Source organism: Pteropus vampyrus, unplaced genomic scaffold (assembly GCF_000151845.1).
Source record: "Pteropus vampyrus isolate Shadow unplaced genomic scaffold, Pvam_2.0 Scaffold95, whole genome shotgun sequence".
NCBI lineage: Eukaryota > Metazoa > Chordata > Mammalia > Chiroptera > Pteropodidae > Pteropus > Pteropus vampyrus.
In genome coordinates this window covers 265,907-278,901 of record NW_011888876.1, presented here as the reverse complement: position 1 = coordinate 278,901, position 12,995 = coordinate 265,907, and the positions used below count along the sequence as shown (strand labels likewise).

The window sequence follows — 12,995 nt, the reverse complement described above, 5'->3', positions numbered from 1 at the left end:
GGGACATAAAATGAGTTAATAGAGTGCAAAGTACTTGAAACTGCTACCGTGCAAGAAGCTAAGTAATAGCTACTGACAAATTAAACATCGTAGCAATAGCATCGCACGGGTCAAATGGTTAACATCCACACCCTAAAAAACTAGGTGCGTAAAACCGTCTTCCACACTAAGTTCCATTCCCGCTTTCTGCACATCCGTTAGTCGTGGGGTGAGCTGGGAAGGAAGCCCACACCGCTGGTGGTTACCACCAGGGCAAAAAGCCTAGTGTTCCAGGGACTTGGGACAGGCCACAGGAAACCCTTAAACATCAGGAAGTGTCCAGACTTCAGGGGTTCTTCAAAGCATTATGCAAAGGCAAGGGTGTTATTGGATTGAGAGCTGCTGACAATCAAGATAAACCACATAGTCAAGGTAACTGCCCCAGTATTTTTTTGGCAGGACTGTTAATTTTTTTTTCTTTTCTTTCTTTCTTTTTTTTTTTTTTTAGGCGAGGCAACCCTTGGGTGACCTCACAGATTGCAAGGAACTTATCAGCTTACAATCCCTTATTTTTTATTTTTTATGCCTTCAGCACCTGGTCTTCCCAGGGGGTCTCCCATCCAAGTACTAACCAAGCCCGACTCTGCTTAGCTTCCGAGGAGGTGTTACCGTTTTAATACCAACATCTCTTATTTTGTTATCAATGTAAATAGAGATTGTTTTCTCCTTCACCCCCTTTTTTTTTCAATCCCAAATACAGATTTGGTAAGATTCGTTTGAAACAGACCTCATCTATCCTGAGCCCTCCATCTCTTGAGTATTCAGGTCACGGATAATCACAATAGTGGCTCCCATGGCTAGCGACAGGCACTTTTTTCACTTAATCCTCACAACTATCCTATGCGGCCAACACTGCTAATATCACCTTACTTGACATGGGTAGAATGAGGCACAGAAAGGTCAAGAGACTTGCCCAAAGTCCATAGGGCTCATTTTGCGTTATCTGTATGTCGTACACTCTCTAGGGTTTGCCAAATGGATCATGTCACGTCTCTCCCACGACAGCGTCGCACAGAATCATTTCACTGCCCTGAGAATCCTCTGTGCTCCGACTACGCACGCCCGCTTCCCTCCTCACCCCTGACCACCACTGTCCGCACGTTTGCCTTTTCCAGAATGTCATATAGTTGGAATCAGACGATACGCATTTAAAGTCCCCCCTTGTCTTTTTGTGACTTGACGGCTCATTTCTCTTTATTGCTGAATACTATTCCACTGTCTGGAAGGACCACAGTTTGTGCATCCAATCACCTACCGAAGGGTATCTTGCTTGTTTCTGAGTTTTGGCAATTATGCATAAAGTTGCTATGGACATCCGTATGCAGGCCTACACTGATACTTTACCTTCAAAAATAGATTTTAAAAAACTCCTGGGCTGGTTCTCTTTATTTAAAAAAGCAACATTGACAACCAAACAATTACAGCGCTATTCGAAAAAGCACACTGACCTCACAGAAAAGCCCGGATTTCCTCGAATAAAGAAAACGTTCTCTTGGATGGTACTCTCAGCACCGTCAAGCATTTATAAGACATGCCAATGAGTAAAAAGGACATGGAGACTTTAAGAATTATGAATAATTTAATGTGTGGTCAATTGCAGGCATGCTGTGTAATTTTTTTTTTTTTTTCCCAGGCAGTATTTGTAAAGACAGCATAAACCAGCAAGACGATAGTCACCCGTCCAGGGAAGCCTGCTGGAATCTTCAGCCTTTCCCTGGCATCCCAACACGTGGGCTCATACCATGTATGTGTCTTTCCTGTGTGGCATTGATCAGAGTGTAAACCCACATTTGTCAGTGTAGTGATTGGATTAGAAGCTCTTTGAGAGCAGACACTCTATGTTTGTCCTCACCCCTGTAATTCCCAGGACAGAACGAATATCTTGTTCAAAGTACTGTCTTAATAATACCTGAAGAACCAGTGTTAGCGAGGAATTTCTTAAACTTGAAAACATATTTCTATTTTGGAGAAAATTCAAATGACATCGTATACAAGGCCAATTAAAAATTATTGCAGAAAGACGAGAGAAAAGAATTGCTAAGGTCCACTGCGATTTTCTCTCTGGATTACAGCATATAGAGAATACCTAGATTATTTTCAACACAGCCATACGGTTACTCAGCATTTACTAAAAAGTTAGAATATATGGTTAAATAAGATGTCACACACACACACACACACACACACACACACACACACACACACACACACACCCATAGAATATTATTCAGCCGTGAGAAAGAAATCCCACCATTTGTGACAACATGGATGGACCCTGAGGGCATTATGCTACATGAAATGAGTCAGACAGAGAAAGACAAATACTGTGTGACCTCACTTCTCTGTGGAATTTGAAATAAAGCCAAGCTCAGAGAAATAGAGAGTAGAATGGTGGTTACCAGGGACCTGGAGGTAGGGGGTGGGGGATAGGATGGGGAGACGGTGGTCAAATATACTTCCAGTTAGAAGACGAAGAAGTTCTAGGAATCCAATGTATAGCATGGTGATTATAGTTAATAATATATTATATGCTTGAAAGTTGCCAAGAGAGATCTTAAATGTTCTTGAATATAGAAAGGAAATGGTAATTACATGACATGATGAAGGGGTTAGCTAGCACTACGGGAGGCAAGGATTTTTCCATATATAAGTGTATCAAATTAACACGTTGTATACCTTAAACTTATACAATGTTACATGTCAATTTTATCTCAAAGCTGTGGGAGGCAGTGGGGATAAAATGTAGCTAAACTGTACTAGAGTTTCGACAAACCCTGAAAATTCTGCCTCTGAAAATTTGAAGAGAGGACTTAATTTCACACAAAAATCATCTTTTACTAGCTAGAAATAAATAGTAAAATAATACATCAAAAAGAACAATCCAATTGTTATATTTTTTTCCCTAGACAAAAGCCAACATAAATCAGCCAAATTGATTTTTTTGGATTAGACTGACGACCAGATTGCATTGGTTTCATAAAAAGCCTTTGTGGATTCAACAGGGATTTCGGATGAAAGATACAGCCACGGAGCGATTTAAGAAAATATTTCAGAATTTCAATTTTGTAATTTGCTCTGATGTTTACAAAAATCAGTGAGCAAAGATCCAAAACAGATTATCACGACTGCTCCATCTGGAGTCCAAATCTGCCACACAAATTCAAATTTGGCAATAATTAACCGGAAAGAAATAAACGATGCCACCCCAGCTTGTTTTGTTGTGTTTGTTTTTCAAGTGGTCCAATGCACAAAATGTTGATTTTATCGAATATAAACACCCTGGACTATTTTCACAGGACTCCCTGAGATTAATGACAAAACAAAAAAGCCTACATAACTTGAAAGTAACCACTGCTGTAAGTCTCCTTTATAGCTTGTTCTGCCTTCTGTGTTTTAATCGCATTTCTCAGTGAACGTTAAGAGGGAAATTCGCGTTGGCTGTCAAAACCCTGGCATAGACGACACCAGTGACTGTACCTAGAGGACAACGTGACTTTCGTTCATTTTCACATTAGCAACATCCATCCACACTGACTCTCTCATTTCATCAGGTTCTTTTAGAATTTCCCTCTGACTTTTCTTGTGTTACGTCTTGGTTTCTTCCTTTTTTTGTTTACTAAGTGTTGTCTATTTGAGACCCATGGCACAACGATGACTTCTAAACTACTGTTCTGTAACATTTAAACCATCTCGCATCAACATAAGATCAACAGGTACTCAGAATTTAGTAACACCACCAAAAGTTACCCATGGGAATAGAGAATTTGATGTGCTTTTGCCAGCTCAGCAGAGATACAGTCCAGTTCGATCGAACCTTATGTTTCTTGTCCTCTGCTCTGAATGCTGCAACAGATTCCGGGGAGGCTGGCACTCCAGAACTTTGAAAAGCTGCCATCTTCACAAGTGGCACAAGCTTTCAGCCCTTCGTCCCCACTGCAGGAGCAACGGAGAATATAAAATGCTGCGGGCGCCTGCAGATCTTGGGTGTCGGTGCACAGCCATATTTAGTCCTAACATCTTCCATTAATGAGATCATTAAAATCACTATTAAACAGATACCCATAGATTTCCATCTCTGTTTAAAGACAGACTTCTCCAAAACAGTGTCAAATTGCTGACCATTTTTTTCAAAGCACTTCTGAGATACGATAACATAAAACTGGTCATTCAGAACAGACGTGCTTTTTAGGTAATGAAAAATTATGACAGCAACTTCTAGAAATCTCACACCTATTAAACTTAAGAACAGCTGTCAAGTCTTTTCATATTTCATTCCCCCCGGCACCCAGCTCAGTGCCTTGCACAATACGTGTTTGTGGAAGTACTAACACAAATAGTGTTTATAGTCAGGCTAACTACAGTGGCTTTAAAAAAGAACCAGATAGTTATTTTCAGGCGCACGCTATAATTACAGTTAAAGGTGTAAAAAAGTCAACTTTGACCAGTCACAGAAGAGAACTCCACTGTCTTCTACTTCAGCTCCTGTCTCCCACGTGCTTGGAGAAAACAATTAGCCAACTTGACCGAAAGTCGCTACATACTTGTTTTAGGAGCTAGCATACCGACGGACTTGCCAGAAAATTAATTTACAAAGAGAACGATTCCCAATGAATCCTTTGAGTCTGGTTCAACGTCACAGGTGTACTTTTAAATAGCACCTAGTAAACCCGCATACCTGTTTGGCAATAAGAGTATTTAAACGACCGTGAAGGAAACTTCAAACGTGACATGACAACCCTTTAATTACTTGGGAGACATTGTATAAAACCCTTCTGAAGAGTGAACAATCAATTATTTCATACAGCATTTACCACGGCTTTTAAATTTCCAGAGACCAGGGAGCTTCCCAGATTAGCCCTTGGCCATCCTAGCGATACCTAGGACGCCCAGCATCGATCTGTTTAACTTTTTTCTTTTAAATTGAGGTGACATTCACATAACATCAAACTGATCACTTTAAAGAGAATAACTCAGTGGCATTTAGTACATTCACGATGTTGTACAATCACCCCGTTTTTCTAGTTCCAAAATACTTTCATCGCCCTAAAGTAAAAATCTACCCCCGCTAAACAGGTCGTCCCTAACCCACCCTCCCCCAGACCCTGGCAAACACACCAACCGGTGTCCGCCTCCATGGATTTTGCTCTTTCTGGATATTTTACGTAAACGGAACCACATAACATGGGACCTTTTGGGTCTGGCTTTTCGTCACTAGGCTTAATGTTTCTGAGGTTCATCCCAGCTGCAGCGTGTGTCAGTATTTCATTCCTTTTTATAGCTGAATAATGTTCCATCGTGTGGGGTGGACCATGTTTTGTCCATCTATTCATCTGGCAACGGACGTGTGGGTCGTTTCCACCTTCGGGCCATTGTGACTAGTGTTGCTGTGAACATTGCCACGGAAATATCGATTTGAACACCTCCTTCAGTTCTTTCGAGTGTATACTCAGGAGTGGAATTACTGAATCATATGGCAATTCTATGCTTAATTTTTTGAGACACTGCCAAACGGTCTTCTGCAACGGCCGGACCATTTTACATTTCCACCAGCAAATACAGGGTTCCACTTGTTATTTTCCACTTTTTTTTTTTATTATAGTCAACCTAGTGGGTGTGAAGCAGTACCTTACTGTGGTTTTGACTTGCATTTCCCAAATGACTAATGATATTCAGCATCTTTTCTTGTGTTTGTTGGCCGTTTGTGGAAAACCAATCTCTCTTTATTCCCCACTTCCATAATAAAAAAAATAATAATAATTTTAATCTTTACTATCATTTTCTTTAAAACCGACTCCTCTCTTCACCTTTGAAATCTATGTTCGGAAGTCCCCGAAATTAGATTAAGATCCTGAATTGGTGTGGTGTCAGAGGGCAAACGTCAAGGCTGGTTCCAGTTTGGCGACTGTTTGGTTTATTGAGCACCTACTATGTGCGAGGTACTATTCTAGGTGCTGGCAAGACAGCATTGAACAAACAAAAAAACCTTGTTCTCATGGAGTTTACTTCCCACAGAAAGTTTAATAGATAATATTTTTCATCTATTAACCTGAAAAATGGACATAGTAAAAATGGGTAACTTGTAGTTTTCACAGAAATACTTTAAAATAAAAAACCCGTAAATAGGCATCGTAGGGCTCTCGTGTACAGATATTAAATAACATTGAAAAACAATTTTACTTTTACTGTTAAAAGTCCCACTTAATATACTAATCGGGCATATTTTACCCAATTACAACTAGGAAATGCAGAAGTTTACTATGCGTTTACAAAGCTTTGAGTCCAAAAGTACAAAACAACACACTGTGTTTGAACATCTTCAAGAATAAAAACGTCAAATAGTAGCGCTCATTTTCATACCAAGAATAAACTCAATTTGTAGAAATATAGCTGCTATTGTAGATCCAGTTACATGGGATAGTTATAAACCATTGTTTGTAAAAGAAACATTTTATCTAAATCTGATTGTTGCCTAACAAAACATTCTTGGAGATTGTTTCCTAAGTTGGAAACAAAACATTCTTGGAGATTGTTTCCTACTCTTTCCTAAGTTATTCCTATACCAGTACCTTAGATAAAGTCATTTGGCCTTAGATGTTTAACATACTTATTTATTTAAGCACATTCATATCCTGCATCACCACCTGATAGAAAACGAGTAGAGGACATAAATAGTTTACAGAAAAGAAAACGGTTCTTAAATTTTGAAAGGACAAATGAAAATTAAAACTACGCCGAAATGCCACTTTTCACCTGACTGGCCGACGGCAAAACGTTTGACTACACACCGCTGGAGAGAATGCAGCACCACAAGACAAACTCAGATATGCGGCTGGTGACGGCATGGCTGTGAGACCTGCTTTGCGGGGTGGTTTGGCCATTGCTGTCCAGGCTCTCGGTATTGATCCTCCAACTACACTGACGCATGTGTAAAATAATATATATGAGACTATTTGTCTGCACATTTTTAATGGGCAAATATATTGAAAACAATCTAAATGACTATAACAAATTTCGATATACCTGCAAAATAGAATTTTATGTAACTATTAAGAATTAATAGGTTAAGAATGAGGACGCTAAGGGGAAAAAAACTCAAGATATTATAAGTGATCAAAGTAAGGTACCAAAAAGTGTGACTATAACGCTAATATTTGTATGGGGGTGGGGGGCATTTATTTATAAATGTTTGATAGCTCTCTGGAAGAATCCACAAGAAACCAGTAACCATGCTCGCCTCCAGGGAGAAAAACGAGGGGTGGCTGGGCGCATGTGTAGCCTATTCAAAAATACATAAACGAATAAGAAATAAATCGTGCTTTGAAATCATGACTTACCCCCAATTTGGCTTCGTTAACAGAGTTCTCTTCCATCACGGCTGGACTCTGCGTTCGTTTACGTGTGTAACCGCACGAAGGAGATGACAGAACGATACGTACACACCGGTAAGGCTGACAGGAGGAGGGGAAGGGTCACAAAGCCACCTGGGGCAAGAGCATTCCTGCAGGATGAGGCTGAGGTGCATGAAGGATGAGACGGGCAACACGGCTGGGAGAGAGTACAGACCAGCGAGATAAAGCGTCGTCTAAATTTACCCTTTACTCGGACATGACAAGTCCTCAGGTCTGAGCCTCGCCCACTGCGTATGAGGTAACCCAGGTTCCTACGTGTTCTGACCCATGGCACCCCTTGGAGCTACCTCCAAGATCCAAGGGATGGGCCATCTTTCTGACCTCCTCGTACATCAGCAAATCCTATATTCCTACTAGTCTTTCTCTTTTTTCCTTTTCTTTCTTTATTTTTATCTAACATGAGATTGTCTCATCCCTAGGACTGGCCCACAATTCAAAGACTACCAAGTAAGTAGGTAATGTATAAAACAGGTTAATCCTTTAATTTTCCTTTGAACCACTCTGGTCTCTGCTACACTGAAAAATCAAGATAAGTATAATCCTCAGCTTGGCCTCAATTCGCAGTCATTGAACAGCCAGTCCCCCCATTCCAAGCATGTGATCGGGTGTTACTTCTTTTTATTTACAAATATTACTTATTAATTATTCGCTGCTTCTTATTACTGATGAATATTACTTATTTTTAAACGGATCTTTTCACAGACGACCACACGTGATGACACCTAACTGAACTCTGCTGATGGAGCCTTTCCTTTGCCCATTTCTGCAACCAACTTTTAAAATTTTCAATCTTCTCTACGGCCATGCCACCATGAACAAGCCCGATCCCGTCTGATCTTGGAAGCTAAGCAGGGTCGGGCCTGGTTAGTACTTGGATGGGAGACCACCTAAGAAGACCAGGTGCTGTGGGCGTAAAAAATAAAAAATAAAGGACTGTAAGCTGACAAGGTCCTTGCAATCTATGAGGTCAACCACAGGTTGCCTCATCCTAAAAAAAAAAAAAAAAAAAAAAAAGGTAATGTTTTTTAATCTTTTTTAATAGAATCAAATGACAATTTATAGATCGGCTTGGAGTTACAAGAAACAATCTTCCTTATCCTAGCCGACCGCTTCTAACTTCTCTCAAAGTTTTTCTCCTCATTTAATTGGCTGTTCATTTGACTTTCTCAAACAATTACTGGCGCTTCATAATCCAAAGAAACCCAGACAGTGAAGAAGAAAGAAGCCATCGCCCCTGCATTCCATTGCCATCACACGGCTGAAGATTTTTACCCAGAAATGAAGCGCTTGACTGCCTAATGTTTTCCTAGAGTGATATCATTTACCTCCCTTACTTGTTGAACTACCGAAGGGACAAAATTAATTTAAAAACAAGCCTTTCAGGTTTCTCGGCCAAAAAGGTTTGGTTCAGCAAAACAGTCCTGAATGTTTTTTGCCTACAGAGTCACGCCCAAGACATTCAGTCCATGGACAGAGTGAGGGCCTGATGGCAGGAATGCGCCTCACGGTTCTATTTATGTACCACTTTTTGAATTGTCGAAACTTTTATAAACAGGCTATTAACATTATTAGCATTTCTCTGAGCTACAGTGTGGGAACTATACATAAAATGTCTAAACGGAGTTTCCAGCCTCGATAACCGACAGTGACGTATTCTCCATTTACTATGAATCGGGACTCCGAGGACAGCCACTTCAGCGTGTCAGTTGATCCTGGAACTCAGATTACCCTGTAGCACTTGAGTGGAAGGGAGGTGAGGTCACGCAGGCTGGTTCACACCCAGGTCATCGATCACGTCGACAACACCCCTAACAAGGAAGCGCTCATTTGGTTTCTTCTCAAGATGGAATTCAAGCCATGAGCAAAATATCAGCCACAACCAGCCACATGTGAAGGTAAATAATGACGGTCAATGCTCATATAGCTCATTGTGTCAGACACTTACTGCTCTAAGTAGTCATTAACTCATTTAATATTCTCAATAATCCCGTAATGAAGGCATTATTATTATCCTCATTTCATAGATGAAGGAACTGAGGTTAGAAGACTTGCCCCAAATTACTCAGCTAGTTTGTTTCAGGCTGCAAACCAGTCTGGCTCCAGACTCTTGAACGGTATGATATACTGACTAAATCGGAGAAATATTATACAAATGAAATAAAAGGATTTGAAAATAAGCAGCCATTGGAGATAATCTAGCCCAAATGCTTCATTCACAGAGCGAGGACAGAGAGAGCGAATGCATAGTAGAGAGACAACTAGATATATATGCTTAGCGTTAATCTGGCAGAGTCATCGCCCCCAGAATATGGATTGCATGTCACAATTAAAGCTATAAAAAATCTTGCATTTTATTTGGTATGTCTCAAACAACACTTCTGAAGTGAATCAGCATGGCTTACGTTTCAAAGAAGAGGAGATAAATTTTAGGGGGAAAAAACTGGCAAAACCATTTCTTCCAAAAGGGAATCACAATGAAATGTCCTCTTCTGTGGGTCAAAACTATTATGACAATAATGTAAAAAGTCTTGAGATTTTATAAAGAATGACATAGAATCCCCATAGTCAAGGTATATGATCTTGTGACGAGAACTATAAAATACACTTAGTTTGAGGAGTTTCTTTTTTCCTATACGTCTTCATGTCAGAGCTTCTCTGTCTCCCAATCCATCATCTTCAGAGAAAATAAGTATAAAAACTTCTTGAATATTCCTCAACTTTTCCATTTCATACTCTAAGGATTGCTTCAAAGAGAAAGTGATCTTATTTTATTTTCAGACTAGAATAAAAGGATTTGCGTAGTGCTATTCTTTAATAACCGAATAGGGGTAGTGTTATTACTATCTCCTATGACATCCAAGATTATTGTCCCGGTTATTATTATCTAACCAATCACCCCCAAAGTTCACTGGGAAAAAACCATTTTAACATGGGTCAGCAATCTGACAGACATAACGTGTCTCGGCTCCTCCATGGCTGGGGCCCTAACTGGAAAAGCTTAAAGGCTGTAGGGACTGCTGGGAGCTAGAATCATCTGGAAGCCTTTCAGTCATATGGCTGGCAGCTGATTATGACTGTTAGCCAGGCCCTCAATCCGGCTGCCGGCTGGAACGGCTACGGTTGGCTTCTCTGTATGGTCTATGTGGGCTGCTTGGGCTTCCAAACACTATGGCGCCGGGTTCTACGAGTCAGCGCCCCAAAATAGCAAGACATGTGCCACAGTTACTGTCCCGCCTCGGAAATCCTATGGTGCGGCTTAACCGCATTCTATCCCTCCAAGCAGTCACGAAGATCTGCTTAGGTTCAAGGGGAAGAATCAGAAGCCCTCCCTCTTCCAGCCCCTGGTGGGAGGAGTCTCGAGGTCATGTGGAAAGAGCACGCGGAATAGGAGAAATTGTTAAGGCCGTTTTTTGCGAAATAGCATCTGTCACACGCATGGAGTGGCGTTCCCCCCACATCTGATGTATTTGGCGATCTAGTACTACTAATTTCAAGCTATCTCACAGAAATATAAAGAAAAAATTAAACGATATCAGATACAACAGAGATCTCAGACAACAGGGCAGGAATTGAATAATTCTAAAATTCTTTATTAATTTCCAAGTGTCTGAACAGGCACACAGGAAGTTTTCAAAGAAGCAGATTAGAATCTATCAGACCGTGTGCAAAAACCGATTAAATCACGCATGTGTGACATTAATTTCTGATTATTACCAAAAACCAAATGCCTGTCCATGGCCCATTGATTTTTTTTTTTTCATTTATGAATTGGTACACTAGTTTTACTTCTAAGCATTTCGAAGCTTCAAGATCTGTTTACTATGCTCTTAGAACAATTTACAAAACCAATCAATTCTTAATAGTTTACACCACTCCCAATCGAAAACAACTTTCACATAATGATTCTCAATAAGGTAAATAGTTCAGTAGAGAGCACACAGCCACTGTCCAAAAGGGCAACATATGACAGTTTCACTAAGTGACAGAGTTCTAAAGTTAAATAAGAGTGCATGAAGGAATAGCACCGTGCCAAGAGCTTAGAATTTTGCCATTTTAATTCTAGCTTTTCTGATTACCCAAATTTACATGGGGCGATTAAACCCAAACAGACCCAAACAGCTTGGACCTGTTCCTGGGGCTCCAGGTGCATAGACTTAACTACTAAATATTAGACGCTTAGATGTCTCATCGGCACCTTGCAAAATATCCAGCCTTATACTTCTCTTCTCGTCGTCAACCCTGAGTCTTCAGTTCTCAGTCTCAGATGATGTTTGTAAATGGCTGGCAGGATAAAGAAGTAGCTCCAAAATATTCCTGGATTCTAAATTTGTTATAAAGAATAAAAATGAGCAAAAATTAAGAATGCATGAGAAGCGACCAACGTGTTAGATAGTTTTCACCTAAGCCACATGAGAATTACCTTGGAGAGCTTTAAAAATTACAGATGATCAGACTTGTGAGTTTGGGAAGTCCCGAAAGTGAAATGATAGGCACCCAACGTCCAGTCTGGGTACCTGCATATAATCTCAGGAATGCAAGAATAGAGATAGAATTAAATAGAGATTGAATAGAAATAGAATTAAAAAGATCTAAACATAACTAATTACCCTGTAATCTGTCTAAAGAATGAATAGGTAAGGAATTATCTACATAGCATCTATAAAATAGAGTCTATTCTAGCCTTAATATAGATCTATCCCTCTGGAAGAGACGGATGCCGTAGGCTTCCATGGCTCAGTGTCACAAGCCATTAAATTCATCCCAATCCATTTTGATTTCATGCTCCCAAGAAACTTTGCATAGAATTTAGCTTTCTGCATAGATTAGCCTACAGGGAGAAAATGTGCAGATTGGCAAATATGAAGAGCTAGTCTCTCATGGATATACTTCTCATTATAAATTTCAAATTTGCCTTCTGGTTCGTTCATCGGTCTTGGGAATCGGGTTAGCGTGAGTCGCCTCCAGGCATACTGAAAATACCCAGTCTGTTAGCTTAAAGGAGCTGAGGTGCAGACCTTGGTGAATCTATCAAAGTTGTGTCACCTGACCCGAAACAAAGAGCGGGCAAGAAAGAAGTGACTGCAGATTTTGGTTCTGTGCCCAACTGCTGAAAAAAAGGACCTAAAGCTGATAACGCTAACGCTATTTAACCCACAAGCCAAAACCGTGAATTGGCCTCAGCCTCCCAATCCCCTGACTCACCACTCACTGCTGGGTCTTCTTTAGGCATTTGAGGCCCCCTAGCTGTTCACTTTAACCAAATTCCACCCATGTAAAAATGTTGGAGCAGTGGGGGAGGGGGGTGCTCTCTACTCCAGCCCACATGGTTAATCCAATCAACCAAGCATGACAGCGCACAGCAAGGAGATGGAAAACTGGCCCACGGCTACCTGCTTTCAGCAGTTCAAGGGTATCTTGCATGCCTTCAGGGTGAGGCCACAGTTCCCGCATGGTTTTCAGCTGGTCTACCTCTTCAGGCTCCTCTTTACGGGCTGCTCAGTCTCCAGCCCTGTGTCCTCTTATAGCTCTGGGCTTTTGGACACAGCG

General features: G+C 40.7%; 1 pseudogene; it reads left to right on the top strand.

Moving 5' to 3' along the window:
* The first annotated feature begins 8,241 nt into the window (after window positions 1-8,241).
* LOC111742491 lies at window positions 8,242-8,360 on the top strand (annotated as a pseudogene).
* Window positions 8,361-12,995: the final 4,635 nt, after the last annotated feature.